At 35.3% G+C, this 24813-nt stretch overlaps 1 protein-coding gene across 1 annotated transcript in view; it reads left to right on the top strand.

The window, feature by feature from the left end:
• Positions 1-24813, top strand: part of Cubn2 (Cubilin 2) — a 364924-nt gene that overhangs the window by 171661 nt on the left and 168450 nt on the right. The window lies entirely within an intron of this gene.

Genomic DNA, 24813 nt, shown 5'->3' with positions numbered 1-24813 from the left:
CTTTTTCGATACTGTACTCGGTACTCGTATCGTTCTATCACTAATTATGGGCTAGACCCATTTTTGGATACGGTCTCAAGCAGACAAGGGGCGTGGTCCGTTTGGGCTTGACCAATTTCGAGCAACCCTGCCTGCTTGAGATACCGCGCGGATAGCGGGCGCTGCAGGGGGCGAAGCACCGCCCTGCAGCACCTAGCTGCCACGAATACATACGGCGGGGCTGGGCAACCGAGGACCGCCCGCAAGCTTTACCGGGGACGGATATTTGTACTCACTGTCATCCAGGGCCGCCGCAATAATCACCGCTAGGGCCCGTACCGCTGCTCTCATTACCGGGGCCGCTATTACCACTGCCGCCCCAAGGCCGAAGCTACAACCGTGGGCCGCCCGCCATCATCACCGAGGACTGCAAACGCTAACTATCGCCAACCAGGGCCGCTGTCACCGCTGCCACCATCAGGACCCGCTGCTACTGTCTTCATCACTGGGGCCGCCGCCATTATCATCGCCCCAGGCTGCCTCTACTACCCGTCACGAGTACGATAATCGCCACTGCGAACGTCAACCATCGTCGCCCAGTACCGCTGTTACCGTCGTAGTTAAATAGGGCATACAACACCACTGCGGGANTCGCCCCAGGCTGCCTCTACTACCCGTCACGAGTACGATAATCGCCACTGCGAACGTCAACCATCGTCGCCCAGTACCGCTGTTACCGTCGTAGTTAAATAGGGCATACAACACCACTGCGGGAGGTCGCTGCCGCTCTCAGCATTATATGGGCCACTGCCAACGTCACCGTTAAGGCCGCCACCACCACTGCAAGAGAACTGAAGGCTGCTGTCGCAGCCATTGCCGTCGCCGTCACAACCACCGCGACTGCTCTCATTTCCACGCTCTTCGCTACGACTGACGCGTACCACTGCCAATCTTGCTGTCACTAGTAGCACTCCCGTCGCCGTACAATTACCCGCCGAATAATCTCCGACACCGACCGCCGACTCTCCCCCTTACCTTCCGCTCTCCCCAGCACGACAAGTTGCCGGCCTTCTAGATAGCCGCGTGTGTGTGTGGGTGTGTTCGACTTAATACACAAATCATTGGCCCATAGTCATAGTCAAAATAAAGTCGACTTTAAAGTTAGTTGCAGCTTTTTGACATAATTTTCAATGGGATATCTGTCAAAAAAGCTGCAACTAACTTTAAAGTCGACTTTATTTTGAGTATGACTACGGGCCATTGTGTTTTATTTGGTGGGGGTTAGTGGGACCTTCGCTGGACTCTGGAGCGGCTGAGCATATCTCAGCCTTCGACAAAACCCACCATACATTGTTCAACTTTGCATTCTACTTTTGGCTGAACGGCCTTTCAACTAATCGCTTTCAACAAAGTTGGTCGCCAGCCAACATTTAGCCATTCAACTTTTTTGCGTGCAACCCTGCGTGAGTTGAAAGCGAAAGTTGAACTCAAATCGGTTCGTGCGAACACCTTTTAAACTTTTATGGAAGTCTAAGCAATGGAAGCCTTAACAGCGTTCTGGCAATGTAAAGGTCTTTGCTACAACGTGTAGCCTAAAACTGCGCATATGTATGTGTCGCGGGCGACTGCGCGTGCAAGATGTGCACAGCGGTCTAGGCAAGCGGGAAAGAGAAAGTTATCGGAACGAGAAAACGAAGACAGTAGAATAATGATGCCAGACGTTAGTATACCCAAACTTTTATCGATAATAACTCATATGAGGGATTTGGGTATTGGGAATTTTGCAAGCTATTAGGAAGTATAAATAGTATCTGTGTTCGTATAGAATAGTATTTTATGTCGTAAGGCTGGCTTTAGTATTATGAACCATTCGCAGCATACGTTTGCGAATGAGTCACTGGCGCCGAGCCGTTGAAGAACTGTTGGCAAATAAACGTGAAAGAAGCAGTTCCGATGCTAGCAAGTCAATATTATATATATTATATAAGTCTGATTAAAAAATTCCTTGTAGTTTAAAGAATATAGGGAATGCTACATTATACTAAAGCCAGTCTCTCGACATAAGCTACTGTTTCATGAGCAAGGCCATCTCAAGTGGGTCACAAATTTACCGTCGTTCGAATTTCGAGGTGATTTTTCGTTCAAATGTAATTACACTCACCTGAAATACACTCCGTAAATTTCATTGACAAATTTTTAAATTTAGACTTTTTGTGAGCATTTGAATTTTTTTACGATGGGCGCGTTTCTAACACCCGATTTACATGATTCAAGTACTCATTCTCTTTTGTGTTTTCTTCTTTCTTTTACACGTTTCAATTCTGTTGAATTCAAGTTTTTGGTTCTTTAAATGGGAAGCAACGAAAATGCCAAAAGCAAAGCAAGAAAGTTGAAACGACTTGACGGTACAGACGCATGTGTACTCGTCCCTTTTCTTCTCACCCCTCTCTCCCACATGCGAGCAGAATTGAATTCAATACTTGAACTGTGTAAAAGCAGTCTAAGACGTAGCTGTTGCTCAACTGTTGAGTGTTTGTTTCAGAAACGCACAGTTGAGTTGTTCCGCTCAGCTCAACGGTTGGCAACTTTACGACATTTTTTCCATCATAAAATTATTTCGCTACATGAAGTCAACAATTTATATAAGTCAAAAATGATGTTTCCCTTCCGTCAGTTTTCATAGAAAATGCAAATAAAAAAATAATTTGTCTGTAAATTGCTGGCGAAACTTGCTGTTAATAAAATAAAATGCACGTACAAATACATATATTAAAAATAAAATCAGAAAAACTCCATTATAAATCCTGTGCTATCCATATTTTTAGCTTAATTTTTTTTTTGTGGTGTTTTATTTAATTTTACTTGTTTACAAATGTTTTGGCAGTTAATGCATCATCCCGTTTCTAAGACGTAACTGTTGAACTCAAACACTTGACAGCATTTCAGCTACAGTTGAGGCAAACAGTTAGAAACGTGTGTTAGAAACGCGCCCATAGTACGGAATTTATTATTTTCTCTGAAAATACAAATTGGAATGCGATGATTTTTAAAACATAGGGAGAGGACATACAACCGTCCTAATATTATTTTTTTTCATCTTGAAAATTTTAAATCCTTACTTAATATATATTTATATTATTATTATATATATTATATATTATATTATTATTATTATAATATTATAAATCCGAAAATGAGTTTGTTTGTTTGTTACGCTTTCACGCTTTAACTACTCAACCGATCATCATGAAATGTACACTGCTGTCATTTAGCCCAACTTAAAATATAGGATAAATTTAATCTCGATTAGACAAGGGGGCGTGGCACCTCCCATACAAACGGAATATTTCATACCGCATTTCTCAGGAAATATTTTTGATAGATTACTGGAACTTGGTATGGAGATATATAGAATCATTATCTACTCATGGATTAGAGCTGCCACCTTTAAAAAAAATAAAATTCAACTGTAATTTGGGGAGTTATTTATTCGAAAATTATATTAAAAAATGGATGTCAAGAGGCTTAAAAAAGCTGTAGGTTGAATATATTTTGAAAAGGGTTGCCACCTGTTTGAAAAGTCAAATTTAAATTAATTATACGCAAGCTATCTCAAGAATTAATATATGGTTGTCTAACGAAATATTGTAAAGAAACTTTTAGTTTAAAAGTTTTGAATAATATTTAAGTCTTTTGCAAGGGTTGCCACCTTTTTAAAAAGTAAATTCAATTACTCCAAATTAAATATTACAGTAAAAGGCGCGCAATGGTTCTGGCGGTTGATTTATCGGTCGCGATTTGAGATTTACCCCTGCACAACACAGCCCTGGTGTCTCGGGATGAAGCTTTAACGCATAATAATACTGGCAAATCACATCCATTGGGCCAATTGTAACAGACAAGAGTTCGANGGTCGCGATTTGAGATTTACCCCTGCACAACACAGCCCTGGTGTCTCGGGATGAAGCTTTAACGCATAATAATACTGGCAAATCACATCCATTGGGCCAATTGTAACAGACAAGAGTTCGATATATCATTGGTGCAACAGGTCGATTTAATCTGACATCCACGGCACCTTTTCTAACTTGGCGATTATTCGTAATGACTCCAGCGCCACTTGGCGGCCTTTTGTGGCAATAGTATTGCCAATACATATTTTGAATATTAGCCAAAGTGGATAATAAATTAGATTTTTAGTAATGACTTAACTCCACCGCCAACTTGCGGGTGAAATTGTGAAACTACACTCAAAAGTACACAAAGAACTTCGTTAAAATCGGTCCGGGCATTTAGGAGGATTTCACTCGCCATTTTTCTCCATGACTATAAGATTGATTTCATATATTGCCGTACCAAGTTCCGGTATTCTACCATGAACACTTCCTTACAGATATACAGTAAGAAAAAAAAGTAAGTGCGCCTGGGCCACACTAGAGAAGTNATTTCATATATTGCCGTACCAAGTTCCGGTATTCTACCATGAACACTTCCTTACAGATATACAGTAAGAAAAAAAAGTAAGTGCGCCTGGGCCACACTAGAGAAGTGGAACTTACGTTACTTATCTATTTTGTCTCATAACCAATGTATACATACTAGGGATGTCAATCCCGGGATCCCGGTCTTTTTGAAGTCCCGAATATCCCGGGATTAGTCGATTTAAATCCCGGGATTTCTGGAAACAATTTTTTTATTTTTTTGTTAGCCAATTAAATTTTTATCACAAATATCCCCTCTCAAGGGCAAAACAAGAATTTTTTGCAACCCTTAATGCTATAATTTCTTTAAGATCGCATTTCCATCAAAAGAAGGAAAAATTTTGCTTCGCTCAAAATGGAATAGGTGATGCACTTATATATTTATTTTTTACTTAAATGTGTTAACTTTTTTATTATTACTTAAATATACTGATAATATCTTAAATTGATCTCAAATAGTGATTTAAGAAATTTTATATAGTTACATAGGCAGTTACTGCTGTACCTAATACAGTCACTTACAACAATATTTTGCATCGATTTTTTTTGCTATATTCAAAATATTTTTCATGGTATTTTTTTGTTAATTAAAAAAAATATATAGCTCATTTTACAACAAAAATCATGTAAATCAAAATTTCACACTTTAGAGAAAGTTGGTTTAAGTTCACCAAATTATCATAAAAATATCAAACTTTTTAATCATAATTTTTACAAATAATTCTATTATGCAGTTTTATAGCCCATTCAATTTAATACAATAAAGTGCAATTTTAAAGTTGCTAAAAACTCCCTTGATTTTTGAATTTTTTTTACTGACGATGTTGGGCATTTTCTTCCTTATAACGATTTTTTTTGTGGAAAAAAAATATAAAATGTCAACGGGATGTTTTAGCAACTTCAAAATTGCACATACATATATATTTTATTAAATTAACAAAACCAATACCATGAAAAATATTCTGAATATTGCAAAAAAAATCTATGCAAAATATTTCTGTGTACAAAAACTATGTTATAAATTAATGAGGATATGTACATACATACATACATATATGTTTGTCAAATTCAATGTTTGTTTTTTGTTGATTAAAATACTGATTTATCGTCTTAATAAGTATGTAAATGAATTACAATAAATTGTACTTTTTTTTTGTTATATCAATCTGATTTAAAATACTATAATAGGATGATCACAGATGTGTTGCACTTTTTCTTGAATTTCGGGACAATCTCGGGATTGTATTTTCAGATCCCGAAAATCCCGGGATCGACAAAACCCCGAAAATTGACATCACTAATACATACACACATCTGCTTTTGCTTAAGGTTATATTTTTTCTCTTTTTTCTGTCTAGATCCCTACCTCTACCCCTGTTCGTTTTATATGTTATTCTGTTTTTCTATTATATTCATTTTTATCTTTATACTCTATCTTTTAATCATTATTTTTGAGCTATGAGTATGTTAAATAAAACATTAAATGTTTTTCTGTTTTATTTACTTTTTAGTTTTATTTTTGTCGATATTTCGCCTTCAGTCTGAAGGCATCTTCAGGACTAAAAAAGGAAAACAATAATTTTACATCATCACAATATAAACCAACAAAAACATACATATGCAGAAGTGCATTAAAACGACTTACACTATTAGCTTTGTCCGGTCGACTAATCTATGTTAAAATGTATAATAACAAACAAGCACGAAGAAGATATTAAACATAAACAGGAAAACTAATAATTAAAATACAGTAATTGTAAACAAAAATTTTTATACAAACAACAATACATAAAGTGCTGAACAGTAAGACTAAGAAATGTTTGTATGTCATCTCAGCAGAACAATGTTGTTGTCCGAAGAAATCTTGGCAGCAGACGGACGATGAGTTAACCATGAACACACGATCACACGACGCCTACACTGTACGTTTGTTGTTGTGCGTTAGAACTAAATTGCGATAAACGTGAGCGCAATTGTCGGTGTCCGTTTTATAGTTCATCCTTTTGTGATTAGGGGTGTTCATAATATGTAGCATCTCTAGAACATAGCGTTTATTATAGATTTTCTCTTCTTGCAAGATTGCTACTTTATCAAAGTCGGGATAATGTCCCGTATCCTGGCAATGAGATGACAAGGCTGTCTTATTGTCCGCCGAATTATTCCTCAACTTAATGTTTGATTTGTGAGCGGAAATCCTTGTCTTTAATTTCGATTTTGTTGTCCCCACATATACCATATCGCATACGTGGGACGCGTCGCCACTGCATGGTATTCTATAAATTACATCAGACTTCTCATTTATTGGAATTTTATCTTTGGTATTTGAGTAAACTTGTTTCAGCGTATTGTCATAAGTAAACGCTATGCGGAAATTGTCCTTGTCATATATTTTTGAGTATTTAATTCTCTCAGATAATCCTGGTACATATGTTGCCGATTTATACATTTGGTTGTTCCCGTCACTATATGATTTCTTTTTACCGGTCTGGACATAGAAGTCGCGGATAAGCTTATTAATTAAGCAATGTGGAAATTCATTTTTCCGCAGGATATCTTTGATAGTGGCAATGTTCTTCTTATGATAATTTTCGTCACTTATCGTGAGGACTCTTGTTATAAAATTTTTGGCGGTATTTCGAATTATTTTCTTCTCATGTCTCGAGTTAAAATTAATGAGCCTCCCTGATGCTGTAGGTTTCTTATACCAGTCAACTGTTAATTTGTTATTTTTCCTTATTATTAGGGTGTCCATGTAGGGTAATTGTCCATTTTTTCTATTTCTAATGTAAATTTTATTTTCTTGTTGTAATTGTTTAGTGTGTTAAGCATCTTGTCAATATTTTCGGTTTTAGCAATTGCCAAGATGTCGTCGACATATTTAGTTAGTAATCGGGGTTTGCTTTCGGCGTCATTTTCAAATTTGATTAATAATTCCTCCATTACTATGTCTGCGATAACCGGTGAAGCGGGGGAACCCATAGGCATTCCTGACTTTTGCTCGTAAATCTTGTCGTTATATTTGAAATAGCGATTCTCTTTAATGCAAAATTTCAATATGGTTAAGAAAAGGTCTTTGGTTAGAGTTGTGTGTTCTTGTATTGAACTCCACTTGGAATCTATTATCTCTATGGCTAAATCCACGGGTATGCTTGGAAAAAGCGAGACGACATCAAACGACACAAGACTTTCATCGTCGTAAATATATGTTTTTCCGATCTTTTCTTTAAACTCGACTGCGTCTTTCACATTAAACTTGGAGGACATTGTTACATTTTTGAGCACGCGGACAACATATTTACATAGGTTATAGGACGGAGAACTGATGGACGAACATATAGGTCTTAGTGGGATTCCTTCTTTGTGAATTTTAGGCAGACCGTAAATTCTAGGGGGATGGGCCGTTTTGCAAGTTAGGTTATTCCTTTCTTTTAAATCAATCACTTTGTTTGTGTACATTTTCTCTACAATTTCGTTATTTTTAGCTTGTAATTTATTCGTGGGATCACGTTTCAAAACCCTGTATGTCGAAATATCATTGACTATTTTCTGCATCTTTATATCGTATTCCGATTTTTCCATCATTACTGTTACGTTTCCTTTGTCCGCATTGAGAATTAAAAGTTGGTCATTGTTTTTTAGGAACGTCTTAGTAGAATGTAGGGTATCACGAATAAATCTATCTCTAATGGTGATTGTCATTTTATTCAGGTGGTCTCCTATTAATGTCGTCAGATTATTTCTTTCTATTTCATGATTTTCTTTATCTTTAATCGTCTGTATGCAGCTTTCCTCATCTCTTCCATCTTTATACTCTATCGATAACAAAATCGATAATAACGTCCAACTAAATATCGGTAACAAAACCGATAGATAGATAAAAAATCGATGACAAATTCGATAAAAATTTCAACGGCAACATCGATAATACCATTCGTAGCAAAATCGATTAGAAAATCGATAACAAAATCGACAAATATCGATAAAAAAAATTGATAAATATCGAAAGCAAAATCGATAAATGTCGGTGAAAAAATCGATAAATAGCGATAACAAAATCGATAAATTCGACAAAATCGATAAGTATCGATAACCAAATTGATAACAAAATCGATAATAATCGATAACAAAATCTATAAATATCGATACAAAATCTATAAATGTCGGTAACAAAATCGATAAATATCGATAACATAATCGATAAATATCGACAACAAAATCGCTAAGTATCGATCACAAAATCGATAAATATCGATAAAAAATGTCGCTTACAAAATAGTTAAAAATATCGATTACAAAATCGATAACAAAACCGATAAAAATATCGATAACAAAACCGATAAAAATATCGATAACAAAACCGATAAAAATATGGATTGTTTTATCGATAAGTCTCGAGAATCCCGAAAATTTCTAAAATCCCAATATAGTTCCCAGATTGAGTCTCTCTGTCAATTACCTTTATTTTAATCTTTCTTCACCTATCTTCGTTTTTACTTTTACCGGTATCCTCATCCTCATCTTTGTTTTTACTTTTATGTTTATCATTTTCTTCATCTACATATTCCCCTTCACCTTTGCCCTTATATATATAAGTAAAATGTTTAAATTTACCTTGGTCTTCATTTTTGCCTTTATCTTACGCATATGTGCGTACTCAACTTTACTTTCATTCTTGTACTGGTATTTTGTAAGTTGTATTCTTTAACCTTTTATTAGCAATTTTTTGTTAAATTAATACCATACACTCAAGAAGCACTTGCTTCAGCACCAATAATTTCCGTTGCACCATTTCCGTTGCACCATTTTATTAGCACTTTTTTGTTAAATTAATACCATACAGTAAATAAGCACTTGTTTCAGCCCCAATAATTTCCGTTGCATCATCTCCGTTGCACCATCTCCGTTGCACCATTTCCGTTGCACCATTTCCGTGTGCAATTTCCGTTGAATTTGCCAATTTACTCCCAACCAACCAACCGCCGCTAAAGAAGTTTCACTGCAAAACTCGGTTTGTATAGGAGGTGCCACGTCCCCTTTATATATCGGAATTTTTTCAGCCATCCTTGGGACGTCTGAAGCAGGTGTCCGAAATTTCAAAATAATCTGTTCGGCCGTTCTGGAGCTTTGCGAACACATAAAAAACGTCTTGCAAAATATATAGTATTATAGATTATGGATTATAGATTATAGATTATAGATTATAGATTATAGAAGATTGGTATGAATTGAAATGATTTATGAGTGTCAGACGAAAGAGGTTTAAAAAGGTTGCCAACTGTTTAAAATGTTACATTCAAACTATTCAATAATTTAAATGAATTATTATAAAATGGGTATCAATCGAAATAACTTTTAATGGGCTTCATTTCAAAACTACATGTAAGAGGTTTCCATCTGTTTAAAATCTCAAATTGAGTTCAGGGAATAAGTTAATTAAAAAAGTATGACAAGTGAGAAGTTTAAGAAAGTTTTTGTTTGAAAATATTTTGAAGATGGTTAAACAAATTTTAGACCTCCTGTTTTTTAATTGAGTTTTCTTGAAATAAATTTTACTCAATGTAGCACGTAGAAATTTCATACACTCAGCAAAGCGTGTGAGGGCGATCTACTTTAGTATAAATACTTTTTTTTTAAACAAATGAAAATTTAAAGAATTTCTCCGCCTGTCAGAAAAATTATAATACCAGCATACCACGCCGAAAGTATTCAAGCTAGAGATGGGCACTTGAATGATTTTGCCTCACGTTCACGCACGCTCACACGATGATGGTTTTGTAAGTCACGTACACTCACGATCTGCTATATTTTTTTCAATCACGTTCACGCACGGTCACGACGCCTATTTTTTTAATCACGCACGCTCATGCACGCTTCTTCACGGACACATATATATTTTTTTTCAAATTGGAACTTTTTTTTATATACATAAATAGCATTTCATATAAATAGGCCTTACCGCACGAGTATTGTTACAAAATTTTGGACAAACACCTTGCCTGGCATGAACGTACAACATATGTATGTATATATTATTATTTTTTGAACAAATTTCATAAAAAAGAATTCACATCAATATTCATTTAATGTGATTTTAAAATGACATTAGGGCATATTTTTGTTTAAAAATAATATTTTGTCGAGGATTTCACCAAACAATCGTGTACGTCTTTCTTATAAAACTCTACCTGACACAGAAAAAAACGCTTTCAATAGTTGCTGAGCTAGCTGGTATGTTTAAAATTTGAAAGGCTTCTAAGAAGTGGAAAATATTTAGCTTACTCCCAAAATTTTAAAACATCGTCACAACTTTTGTTTTCTGATTCTTTTAAATAAATCTATATTTCCGCATTAATGTTTTCAAAAACTGTTTCTGCAGATTCATCTGTTCTTCCTTTGAATTCGTCAAAAGTGAATATGTACAGTAAATAAGTTAAACAGTACATAGTAGTTAACGATCTTAATTTGGTTGAAAATACACATACATATGTATATTAGACTGCATCACTCGCTACTATTTATAAAATCTATTATATTTTAAAACTTGCAACAAAATATTTCGGAAAATTTTTTTATTAAAATAGCTTCTTAAAGAATTTAAATTAAAAATTATGAGGTACTATTGGAAAGGTATCCTTTTTATTTCTTTGCAAACAAACTCATTCAAAGTATGAAAGGGAAAGGTAGGATGAACGAGCGTCATGCCAAGTTGAATTAAGATGTGTTGGTATTTAAAAAAACAACAATTAATGATTTTTTTGCACAAAAATACAAAGAGTGGGAAAATACCTTTTCAATAATACCTCAAGACTGAATCGGAATAGTTTTGGTTCAGTTATTCAAGTTTTTCTTAAACCAATCTTTAAAAAAAATCTCATTATTACGATTCCGTTGAAAATATTTTTAAATATTTTTATGCAGATTTTTTAGGCTTAAACTTTTTTGCCATTTGATCGATTCAAAGTTCAAAAAGTTATTTAAGAAACTATTTTTACTCATATAAAAAAACTCCTTTTTTGGAGGTATTTCTAAATCGGTCCAGCTCACGTAAATCTTAATATTTTTCCGAAATAGTTTGGTGGACGTCTTCAAATATAATAAATTTTGTAATTCCGGCGGAAAACCCGCTACTTTTTTTGGTGATGCACTCTAATGTACATATGTACATACATACATATCAAGCCTTAACCGCCAAAAATATGTAAGAGACATTTTGGCAAAATTTTAATTTTGATGCTCTAGGAAGATTTCTGCATCAAAAAGAAAATTTTGAAAAAAATGTCTACATCTTTTTGGGCGGTTGGGGCTCGATATGGGAAAATTACGTGATTGACGCAAAACTAACTCACGCACGCTCACGTAAGCAAAAATTTCAGTCACGCACGATCACGGAAGTTACGTGATTTTTCTCTCAAAACCGCACACGCTCACGCGTGAAAAAGCGTGACACGACGTGTCACGTAGAAAATCAGGTCTTTTGCCCATCTCTAAGTTAAGTCGCACTAAAGTTGTGATTGTGAATAAACTACTGTTATCCGTTCACATGTTTTTTTTTTAGTGAATGCTGGAATACTTTCGGCGTGATATGCTGGTATTATAATTTTTCTGACAGGCGGAGAAATTGTTTAAATTTTCATTTGTTTAAAAAGCTAATTTTATTTACATTAAATTTTAAATTTTCAAGACGAAAAAGATTAATTTTAGTAGGGTTGTATGTCTTCTCCCCATGTTTAAAAAATCTTCGCATTCCAATTTGTATTTTCAAAATAAGTAAATTCGGAATTTTAAAGCTCTCATCCCCTAGGAGTGATCTATATCGAAAAAATATACCCCTATTATTTGATTTTGAAATCAAAAAATATTTAGAGGTCGCCCAAGGCGCTTAAAGTTTCCTATGTATTTTATATGGAAAAAAACAACTTTTCGTAGACAAGGTATAGAATTCTTTAAACTCAAAATTTTTCGATCGGAAAACTCTGGTTCTCTTCAGAAGACTTTCAGGAACAATACCCAATTGTTTATTTCACCATTTTTTAATACCAACGATTTTTTATTTATCCCCCATTGTATTTTCTGGCATTTTCTGGTGGTTTTGATGGACCTCTAAAATATAGTTACAAATGGATAAATAAATAATNTTTTTTATTTATCCCCCATTGTATTTTCTGGCATTTTCTGGTGGTTTTGACGGACCTCTAAAATATAGTTACAAATGGGTATTGTTCCTGAAAGTCTCCTGAAGAGAACCAGAGTTTTCCGATCGAAAAATTTTGATTTTCAAGAATTCTATACCAGTTCTACTCAAAGTTTTTTTCCATATAAAATACATGGGAATTTTTTGATTTCAAAATAAACAAGTAAATTTTAAGCATACAAGTAATTTTTAAGCAAAACACAGAACCGGCTTCAATTCTTTCATCTCAGCTCATGAAGAGAAACAGAGTCTTCCGATCGAAAAATATTAGTTTTCAAGAACTACATACTATTTCTACGAAAAGTTGTTTTTTTCTATATAAAATACATGGTAAACTCTGAGCGCTTTGAGGACCTCTAAATGNATATTAGTTTTCAAGAACTACATACTATTTCTACGAAAAGTTGTTTTTTTTCTATATAAAATACATGGTAAACTCTGAGCGCTTTGAGGACCTCTAAATATTTTTTGATTCCAAAATAAACAAGTAATTTTTAAGCAAACAAGTAATTTTAAGCAAAAACAAAAACGACTTCAATTCTCATACAAAAAAATAAATACATATATGTATATTTCATGATCCAATGATGGGTTCTAAACCAGATTAATACAAGACCACCTCTGAGATATTGGCTTTCCGATGCAAGAAGAATTATCGAAATCGGTTGACGTGGTCCAAAGTTATACGGTAACATACATAAAAAAAAATAAAAATTCCGACGAACTGATAACCTCCTCCTTTTTTGGAAGTCAGTTAAAATATAGGGGTATATTTTAAAATTCCGACTTTACGAACTTAAGAGTATACGAAGACGAATAAAATGACGAATAGAAAACTAATACTAAGACAAAGTTGAATACGAAGAACAATATAATGACGAAGACTTAAGCTAAGGATAAGGCTCCACAGTGTGGAAATTTAAAATTTTTCTTGACAAATTCTAATATCTCGGGAACGAGAACAACTAGCGAAAAAATTAACATCGTTTTAAGGATTTTGAGATGGAGAATTCAGGAAAAATCAGAGACCATACCGGTTATGCATTTTATAATAAAAGTCAAAAAATTTAAGTTAGTTTTTGACTTTTCTTATTTTGAGCAAATAATACCGGTTATTTCTGCTTCTTATTTTTTTAAGGCAACGCGATTCCTTACAACTTAAAATTGATTGATTGATTGATTGATTTTTAATAATTTTTTTCTGATGCATGACGCATTTTTTCCATACAAAAAAATTGTCGAATACATTTTGTATGAAAAAAAATTGTATCACTTCTTTTCCTTTTCATTTGATATATAATTGGATATCATTAATAAATTACTTACCGTTCATAGTTATAAACTTTTTATAGAAATATCGCAGAAGCTCACCTAATTTCCTTTCGTTTGATACCAATATTAGATATCTTTAAATATTATTTCAATACGTGCACCATTTTTTAAGTAGGTGGCAACTACATATGTATATTAAAAACACGATCATATTAATTTAGTTTAAAATCTTTTCGTCTGAAGCTCACTTTGTAACATATTAATTAGCTAGAATAAATAAATAAATAAATTAGAATCTATATGACAACCACCGAAAATTCGCATACAATTACACAAAAGCCCTCTCAACCAGCTTTCATTTGATAGCAATATCGAATGTCCTTAACATATTACTTACCATTCATAGTTATAAATTTGTTTAATAAGAGGTAACTCTATTAAAAACCGCAACATATTAATTTAGTCTCACACCCCTTTCGGTTGATGCCCATATTGTGACATTTTACTGACTATCATATTTAGACTATGCATTTTTAAATAGGCGGCAACCCTTTTAAAATCCAAAACAGGTCTGTAAGTCATATTTTTCATCTGACGTCTCATTTGGAAACGCGACAGAACGGTGTAAATCTGATGCACTTTTCAAAACAATAAGACGTTCTTTCTTGCAAATTTTAGATCAAGCCCGTTTACATGGCACCTTATATTTTAAATTGCGCGAACGATGTAAGGTTTATGATTTTAGAAGCAGGTGGTAACCCTATCCAAAAACTGAAACCTTCTTGCACATCTACAGGCCCAGCCCTACTATTTGTCACCTCTTCTATTTTAATACAGCGAACGGTGTAAGTCTTCTATTTTAGATGCAGGTGGCAACATCGGCGTAGCCAGAATGAAATTTAGGGGGGGCTCGACCCTATTAAGCTGGCATTTCAGGGTACTATTTTATATATATATAAGGAAAATTTGAAAGTTAGGGGGGGGCTCGAGCACCCCCCTGCCCCTACCTGGCTACGCCCATGGGTGGCAGCCTTATTCAATAAACTGAGACCTTCTTGCACATACACAGGCCTAGCCGTTTCATTTGGCACCTATTCTGTTTTAATACAACGAACGGTGCAGATTTTATAATTTTAAAAAGGGTGGCAACCCTATGACTCATAGTACATACATCTAGAGGCTAAGCCCTTTAATTTGGCCCCCCAGTTTCGAAAATAGAATAATTGGTGCAGATCTGATGCCGTTAACAAAAACTCCCTTCATGTATTGTATGTATACATACATATGCATATAGATTTGAACTAACCCTGGTATTTGGGTATAGGGGTTATTAAAATCCTTGTAGGAGCTTCAAAACTATCACATTCCAATATACACAGCTCTGGAATACTTGATTTTTAACTTTGACCTTTATTTTTTCAGGCAAAGATAAAAGTCAACAATTACCGATTATTTTCTGCTCAAAAAAAATAAAAGGCAAATTTTAACTTTTATTTTTGCCTTAAAAAAATAAAAAGCAGAAATAACCGGTATTATTTGCTCAAAATGATAAAAGTCATATTTTTAAAAGTCATGGAGGAATCAGAATCTACAATGAGAGACGAGTCTAATGGTACCTTTGAAAAAGCTATAGCACAAATTTTTCACTATGCCTCTTTGATATCAAAAATAGTTTCGCTGGATGAAAAAATTACCTTGACCTTTAAATTCTTTAATTTTTTTCCTATCTTGGCCTGAAAACATTATGCAGTGAACTTTTCAAAAAGCTTTAAACACATATTTTTGCTATTCTTGTGTCAAGGAATACATTTCCATGGTCGCAGGAACCGAAAAAGCATTAAACTTTTTTTTTAAGAGTTCATTATATTTAATTTTTTTAGGTAAAAAAATAAAAAATTAAATAAAAAAAATTAATTTTGAAGGTCACATTGAATAAAAAAATACCTTGACCTCCAAAAGTGAAAATTTTTATGTTTTGTCTTTTTTTACTTAAAATGAGCATGTAATGTATTCATAAATAAAAATTTAAATGCATTTTTCGGTTGCATCGACCAAGGAGGTGGATGCTTAATACAAAGGCAGCAAAAATGTGTAGTTTAAACTTTTTCAAAAGTTCACTACATAGTATATCAGGTCAAGAAATGAAAAAAATTTAGAACCCCCTCCATTTGAAGGTCGTTTGAAAGGTCAAGGAAATTTTTTTATTTAGCGGAACTATTTTTCCTGAACTCTATATTTTAAAGACCTTACAACGCTTTTGATTTTTTTTCCCTAGCTCTTCTAGTTCTCGAGATATTAGAATTTGTCAAGAAAAAAGTTCAATTTCCATACTGTGCGCCCTAGGGTAGTCCAAAAACAGTAAAGTCGGAATTGTAATGCTCTCACCCCCTCGGATTGTTCTATATTGAAAAAAGTATATCCCTATTTTTTTATTTTGAAATCAAAAAATATTTAGAGATCGCTCAAAGCGCTCAAAGGTTTCCCTGTATTTTTATATGGGAAAAAAGCAACTTTTCGTAGAAATGGTGTAGAATTCTAGAAAATAAATATTTTTCGATCGGAAAACTCTTGTTCTCTTCAGGAGATTTTCAATAATAGTACCCAATAGTTTATTTAACCATTATGTAATACTAACGATTTTTTATTTGTCCCCCCATTGCATTTTTCGGGGTTTTCGTGGGTTTATGGGGTTTTCGTGGGTTTAAATTATAGTTGGAAAAATGGAAAAAATATTGATTTGAAAATTCTATACCATTTCTACGAAAAGTTGTTTTTTCCCCAAATAAAATACCTGTAAAACTGTGGGCGCTTTGAACGACCCCTAAGTATTTTTTGATTTCAAAATAAAAAATAGGAGTATATTTTTTTCGTTATAGTACAATTCTAGGGGGTGAGAGCATCAAAATTCCGACTTTACTTTTTCACATGCATTTATGGACCACGCTAGTGCGCCGCCTATATAACGGAGTTCGCATTTCTAGATTAGAGGATGTTATATCTTTCAAATCGGGTATGTTTCATTGAAATTGAGCGAACGATGCCCTCAAAAAAGGGGGTTCAAAATTGTATTGTGGTGTATATATATGTATAGATGTATACTTGTAGACATGGGCGTAGCCAGACCGAAGTTTAGGGGGCCCTATACAAAAAAAAAATTCAAAACAAATAACTTACTAAAAAATTGTTTATTATAGCTTAAAATCATTGTAACCAATAGTGGTAAATATGTTGTACAAAAATATATAAACAGAAGTTCACAAACGTTGATATAAAACTATTCGTGGATTTAAATAGTTAACTTTTTACTGTGCACTTTTATTTTACGAGGAGGAAGCATCGGAAGACTAACCCCGTCAGTGTGAGACTTTAACCCAAACTAAACTTCCTACCGTAATGTACCGTTACACTCCCGGCACCACCGTCAAGGATTTCGTCGGGATTATAACACTGTGTGACTGATAAGCAGGGGACGGATTTTTAATACCTAAAAACCTATAAAAAAGGCAAAATAAAATATGTAACGAAATAGGCTGGAAAAGGCAAAATAAAATAGCGAAAAAGGCAGGAAAAGGCACTAGGTATTGCAAAAAAAAAGGAAAATAAGGCACTAAAAAAAGACAGAAAATACGAAGAACAATCAAAAAATACATTTATTTTAGAAATGTTTATATTACAAGTAAAAAGAGAAAAACTATGAACTAGTTTCATTATATGAAAAATTTGTACTTTGAATCTTTGACTATTTTATCCTTTCGAGTTTCTAACTGGTTTCTTTCTGGCAGCATTTTCATTAGATTTTCGCGAAGAAAAGCCTTGAATGTACTAAATGTGCGCTCGACGTAAGTTGAGACAAGTGGAGCCCAATTTAAATATGGAACGTTTTCCTCGCCCTTTACAATTTTATCCACACCCCTTATTGTCTCCAAGCCTACGTTAGCTGAGAAAACGGCTTTGAATTTTTCCAACACCAATTTGGCAAGAGGTCCCTGCGCTTCTATAAGCCGCATGGGCATGTGTATATTTTTTAATCTTAAAAAAAAAATTTAAATGCTATAGTCACTTTTTTAAAGGTAGAAAAGGCAAATAAAAGGCAAATATCTTAAAAAAGGCAACATTAAATGTGTATATATGGAATCAGGGAAAGCTAAATCGTGGACATTCTTAATCGAATATACTCTATCTCTTTAGCAGAAAAAAAGGCAATTTCCATAAAATTCGTTCCCTGCAGATATATCTATTCTCTTCTTCTTCTTCTTCTTCTTATATGGCGCTGTAACCGCCAAAGCGATTTTGGCCGAGTTCAACAAAGCACGCCAGTCGCCAACGCTAATAGGCCCATAAATCTTGCGCAAAATATTTCTCTCGAATACTCCAAGAGCCACCTCATTATGCTTCTGCCAATATACCAGCACGGGCATGATGAGTGGCTTATAGAGTGTGGTTTTCGTACGTGGAAAGCAAGAATGATAGAATACAAGATTGAGCATTCCTGCGGGTGATGACGTCAAGATAGCAACGAATAGGAAAAAATAATTGGAGATGGATGCTAAAATGACGTCACACGAACAACTGATTCTGTCAAATTCGCCAAGAACAAAGTAGCGGTACTGCTGATTGCGCCACCTCTGTCTCCCTACATCGTGCGTAGAAACAGGACTTNATACCAGCACGGGCATGATGAGTGGCTTATAGAGTGTGGTTTTCGTACGTGGAAAGCAAGAATGATAGAATACAAGATTGAGCATTCCTGCGGGTGATGACGTCAAGATAGCAACGAATAGGAAAAAATAATTGGAGATGGATGCTAAAATGACGTCACACGAACAACTGATTCTGTCAAATTCGCCAAGAACAAAGTAGCGGTACTGCTGATTGCGCCACCTCTGTCTCCCTACATCGTGCGTAGAAACAGGACTTTACTCCTGAATTTGCCTACTCAGTCCAAAGTAGTACTTGTTGGCAAGAGTGATTCTGCGTTGGATTTCCATGCTGACATTATTATCGATGTTAATGCTGTTTCCCAAATAAACGAAATTCTCTACTTTCTCCAAATTATAACTGTCAACAGTGACGTGGGTGCCAAGGCGCGAATGTGCTGATTGTTTGTTTGATGACAGGAGATACTTCGTCTTGTCCTCGTTTACCACCAAACCCATTCGCTTTGCTTCATTGTCCAACTTGGAAAAGGCAGAACAGACTTTGCGGTTTTTCTTACCGATCTTGTACTAAATTGTTCCTTAGCTCCTTTTAGTGCTGTCGAAAGCGGCTTTAAAGTCGACAAATAGGTGTTGAGTGTCGATCCGTTTCTCGCGGGCCTTTTACAAGATTTGGCGTATTGTGAATACCTGGCATGTGGTGCATTTGCCGGGTCTACAGCCATACTGATAAGGCCCAATCAGTTCATTGACGGTGGTATTCAGTCTTTCACCCAACACATTCGATAAGACCTCGCAACCTGCTTATAAGGCTTACCCCGCGGTAGGGATGATAAATGAGTTTTTTAATTTTGTACCAAATGGCCAAAGAAAGTGTACTAAATAAGCCGAAAAAGTACCAACATTTAAAAGACCATACATACAGAGTTACATATACATATGTTTTTAGATTTTCTGTATAAAAATGATGATATAAAACATGGCGTTTCGAAGGTGGAAAACATAAGTGCAAATCAATTGTTTGAAGAGGCCACCAAAATGCCAAGGTAATCAAGAAAAGCATATAAGTTATACTTATTAAGTGCTAGTAATACAAAAATTAAGAATAAATCCGTTGCATTTAACGGAATGGAAGTTTTACAAAAATATTTTGCAAAATATTTCCTTTTATAGAAATAAACAAGTCAATAGCAGTGTTCTCGTACCTAAAATCTTGCAAAGTGTGGGAAATCGAGCGCGTAAAATGATACTGAGATTTGCCAATTTCTGCTGGAAAAAATTTTACCTACAAAAACTTACAAGTAAATGTCTGCTGACCACAACATGTGCTCGTGAATAAACAAAAGAAAGGAAGAAAAGTTTAGTTTAGTTAATTTACTATTAATCTCTAATTTTCTAATTTCCGTGCGTCTACCAGTGTGACCGTTTTGATCCAAGCGGATCAAAAGTGATACATTTTTCGATGAATTTTGGAGAGATATTTTTTTTAAATCTTGATACTTTTCCAAATACAAAAGAAAAAATCTGTAAATTTGTATGCATTACAAAACATGTCGTGCACCTGTGGGAACGTACATCCAAAACTTCATTGTCGTTCACTGAACGAACCTTTCATGTCAAAATGTGAATAAACGAACAATATCACAGCGTTGAATTTTTTTCGCTATATTCAATAACAAAAATTAGGGCTTGGTACTCGGTAACTCGGTGCTCGGTAAGGCCCTGTTTGCACAGGAAAACACCAATGTCGTGATAGCCATGTCATGTCATGGGCTGCAATATATCAGCGCTTATTGCTTGACACCTATTGCACGCAATTTGATAGTTTGACAGCCATATTTTCACTTGAAAGAAAGCGTGCTGGTGGTAGCATCGATGAAATATTAATATTAAATCAAAATAAAAATTTCTTCCCTATTGGATTATTTATGATAAGGTTTCAGGAAGTTATCCAGCAAGTTTTTTGAGGTTTAAATGTTTTTAAACACCGAAATTTGGAGAATGTTGTCTGGCGGCGTCATGCGGCAAATGCTTATACATATCATGACATCACAGTCCCCATACACAAAAACTTGCAATCATACTGCTCGTCAAAATGACAGGTTGGTAGGCCATCGGTGTTTGCATGTGGAGTTTTGCGGTAAATTTTCCCCCATGTATTTTGTTTGTGTAAAATTATTTTAGTATCGCTTTACCGGTTACTGAATTATCGTGGTGGAAGATTGATAATATTTCTGGCAGTTGGTAGACTGCAATCAGCTGTACGATATTCATCCAATTTTGAATCCGCCCGCTGCCGAAAGGCATAACGCTTTTGAGTAAATAAAATTCCTTCAATTTTTTGTTACAATTTACTTTTTTTATACGAAAAACGCTACGAATAAGCTGTGGATAAACATAGTTTACCAGACTAAGGAGTGGCTAAACGTGGCAATGCTAGCTCTTTTTCTACGCATTTTGCTGTCAAAGTGCGAAATCTAAAGTCTACTTTCCCGTGTTAACAGTCAGAAAATCCTTTTTGCAGATTTGCAGAAATCACTTTCGGCAATAAAAATTGCAAAGTGTAACTGCAACTAAAATTACGCAAATCGCTTTCGGGAAATAATTTCAACTTGCTCGTGCAATAAATGTTAAATTGTTTTGGAAAATGGTTTTTCATAAAAATCATTGGTTTTATTCCATATTGTTGCTTTGATACTTAAATGAAAAAAAGTGATACATATTGATACATTTTCAGTCTCTTTTCTGCTACAATTTTTCACAAGCCCGCGGTCACACTGGCGTCAACTATGGCTGCCGTATAAAATTATTCAATTGTGGATGAAAAAATTTGTTGGACGGAATTTACGCAAAATATTGAGAAATATACCAAAATAGATAATAATGCAGAAAAGTTCTGACCGAATTTGTCAGTTGATCGCTAAAACAAAATGGGATAATTTTAAAGACACATTTGTAGCCATATCTACTTAATTTTTGTGAAACAAGGAAGGGTGCTTGGAGGAGATTCTTTTATTTTAGAATGCGTCATAAGTTGGTATCAAAAATATTTGTTAGAAAAAAACTTACTTACCTATCAGAAAGTCAGAATGGCGTAAGTTTTACTGCGTTCAATAACTTTTTCTGATATTTTAGTCTTCCCTCAATTTTACTCGCTATGATTCTTTTATTCTCTGGCTGCTAGTACTTACTGGAAAATTTTATGGATAGACCTATTGTGACAGAAACTTTTTTTATTTAAGTAAGAGTTTCGTTTTTAATAAACACCACGTATTTACTTAAATAAGGTAGAAAAAGATAACTATATTTTTATGCACAAAAATGTATCAAAAATGTCAATGTAGTACCAATGTACTTTTGGCTTCCAAAATGTACCCAAAAAGGACAATTGTATAGGGCTGCCAGACGTCCCGGTTTTCCCGGACATGTCCCGGTTTTAGACTATTTGTCCCGGTGTCCCGGCCCAACCTTAAAATGTCCCGGGTTTCGTTTTAATGTCCCGGTTTTTGATTTGATTGCACAAATTTGAATAAAAGTTCAAAAATCACTACACTAAGAGAAAAAACGCGTTTAATATTCAGAAAAATGTTATGAATAACGCATATTAAACATGAATATTTTCTATTTAATTATCGTTTAAAAATGTTCGTATTTAAAAATAATACTTTCATAACACGCACGCGTGGTGTTGATTCAAACTCAACATTTAAATGCACATTTACATGTCTGGCTGTAGCTGAGTGCGCGAAGATGGTTGCCACAATTTGCTAATTTCCAGAGGGTCCCATTACAACTAGCATGGAATTTAAATATTTTTTTAACTTAATTATTCATTCATTTTTATATGGGCGTATTTGAATTGCATATTTCTATACTAAATACAAAAATTTGTATACTTAAACGTATTACGAGATGGGTTGGTGCTCTTTCATATGCGTATTTTTTTAATTGAGCACGCTTTTTTAACTCTAAACTTCTTTCTCTCAGTGCACCGGTTTCATTTGTGAAATAGTCACATTTCGAGATAGTTGAACTTTGCACAAGCAATAGTTGATGATTAGTATATGTACCTAAATACGTTCAAAATGACGTGCACAGAGTTTTACAATTATATTAAGGAAAATACAGAAGTTTTGAAACAAGTTCACAGCAACGAAAAATATGACTGATATTTTAATGTTATCTTGTACTTAAATTTTTTTCTTTCATGAAACCTAGAGTACTTATAAGTACAGTGGCGTACAAAATCATTGGCTCGGAGGCTCTTTCATCAGATCACAATTTATAATCAGATCTTTTAGAAAAATTTTGAAAATGTGCCTTTTGAGCCAAATAATAAAGTGCAAGTCTGAAGTTGCCAGCAAATTTCGTTGATTTTTACCATTTATTTTTTTTGCTGACAGTGTCTTCCATATAAAAAGAATTATCGAACATAGTTTGTATGTAAGAAACTCTCAGTAAAAATAATACCAAAAATCCACTAAAATTTAATGGACTGCAAAACTTGATTTTAAAATTTTTTATAAAAAGTCTGATTAGAATGTTGCAAATTTATTGAATTTTCCCGAGTTTAGCACAAAGTTTAACAATTTTATTTTTATGTTTTTTCATATATTTAGCATAAACTGTATTTTTATAAAGAATAACAAAAGGTTCATGCATTGTGAAAAATTCTCTGTGCTTTGGTTGTGATAAGTTGTTTTGTTTTGTTGGCGTACGTTGTAATGATCTCATGATCTCATGTTTTTATGTTTTTGTTTTTGTCTGTCAAAATAAAACTTCACTACATCCTTTCGCACGTCGAAATGAAAGAGAAGGGAGCAAGAGACCCTCCCTAAAGTGTCCCGGTTTGGCAACAGAGATATCTGGCAGCCCTACAATTGTACCATCAATTTAATCACTGCCCCGCGGTAGTTGGCACGCATGGCGGGGTCGCCTTTCTTGTGGATTGGGCAGAGCGCACTTGAATTCCAGTCGTCGGGCATGCACCTTATTAGCTCCTTGCCATGGTAATTGAATAGCTCAGCCGACAGGCCGTCAGCTCAAGCAGCTCTGTTACTTTTCATCAGCATAATCGCTATTCGTACCTCGTCATAGTCAGGCGCTGGGATATCGACTCCATCGGCATCGACTGGGGACTCGGGTTCGTCTTCTCCACTTCTTTCAGTGCTTCTGCCATTCAAAAGGTTCGAAAAGTGTTCCCTCCATAATTTGAGTACGTTCTGGACGTTCTGGACTGGTACTAGGTCGCCATGTTTGTTCCTACAGGAGTCTTGAAACCTTCCGTAAGTCGCTCAACACTATGCTTGTCACTCCTCTTCGTACCAGTAATGAGCGGGAAATGTGGTCCACTGATCGCGTATTTCGGTTTGCTGAAAAGTGCTCTCTCACAGCAGGTGTGAGAGTCGAGCGGCGAATCCATTGACCGTCTGTTTTGATTGCAGCTTTTCGACGTTGAACTTTCCTTGCACTATTGGGGCCCTTTTTTGCTGCACCGATGTGGGGTTGTATATTGGCTGCACCAATATAGTGGTGCGAGTCGATGTTTGGCCCTCGGAGTGTACGTATGTACATCTAAACCACTGGAAGCATGCCTTCCGCCTTTCACAACATGCTCGATTTGGATTCCCGTTTTTCAATCTGGGGACAGCCATGTAGATTGAGGGATACTTTTATGCTAGAACCCAGTACTACATACTGCCAAGTTTCGGGCCCCAGCGAAGTCGGTCAGCCTCAGCCCGCTGTTTCTATGTGGAGGCTGAATTTTCCGACACTGGCCAAAGATCCCTTCGTTGCCCACCTTGGCATTTAAATCGGCAAGCACGATTTTTATACGTGTCGGGAGCAGCGCTAATATGTACGCTCTGAGTTGACTGATCCTTGGATGCCTCGTCCTTCTCTTCCATCGCGGCATTGGCACATATGAGCGAGATGTTGAAGATTCTCGCTTTGATGCGGATTGTGGATAGACGTTCGTCCCATCACAAATCCAACACCGACTTGCGCTCCTTTACGTGGCAACTGTAGTAGACGTCGCAAGGTACCATGCTTACCTTCGTCGCCCCGCCCATCGCATTTTATGAATGGGGGTGACGTCAGCCCTTATTTTATGGGACATCAACCAGCCGGGCCCGAGTAAGGGTTCGGATATTCCAGGTGCATACCCTCAAATCATAATCCTTCCTATGTTTACCGTGATCGTCATCAAAAGAAGGGGGTATCATCCGACGCATGG

This window comes from Rhagoletis zephyria, unplaced genomic scaffold (assembly GCF_001687245.7).
Source record: "Rhagoletis zephyria isolate East Lansing unplaced genomic scaffold, Rhagoletis_zephyria_1.1 Rzeph_scaffold_00183, whole genome shotgun sequence".
Lineage (NCBI taxonomy): Eukaryota > Metazoa > Arthropoda > Insecta > Diptera > Tephritidae > Rhagoletis > Rhagoletis zephyria.
Note: the sequence above shows the minus strand (reverse complement) of the source record. Positions and strands in the feature narration are given on the sequence as shown.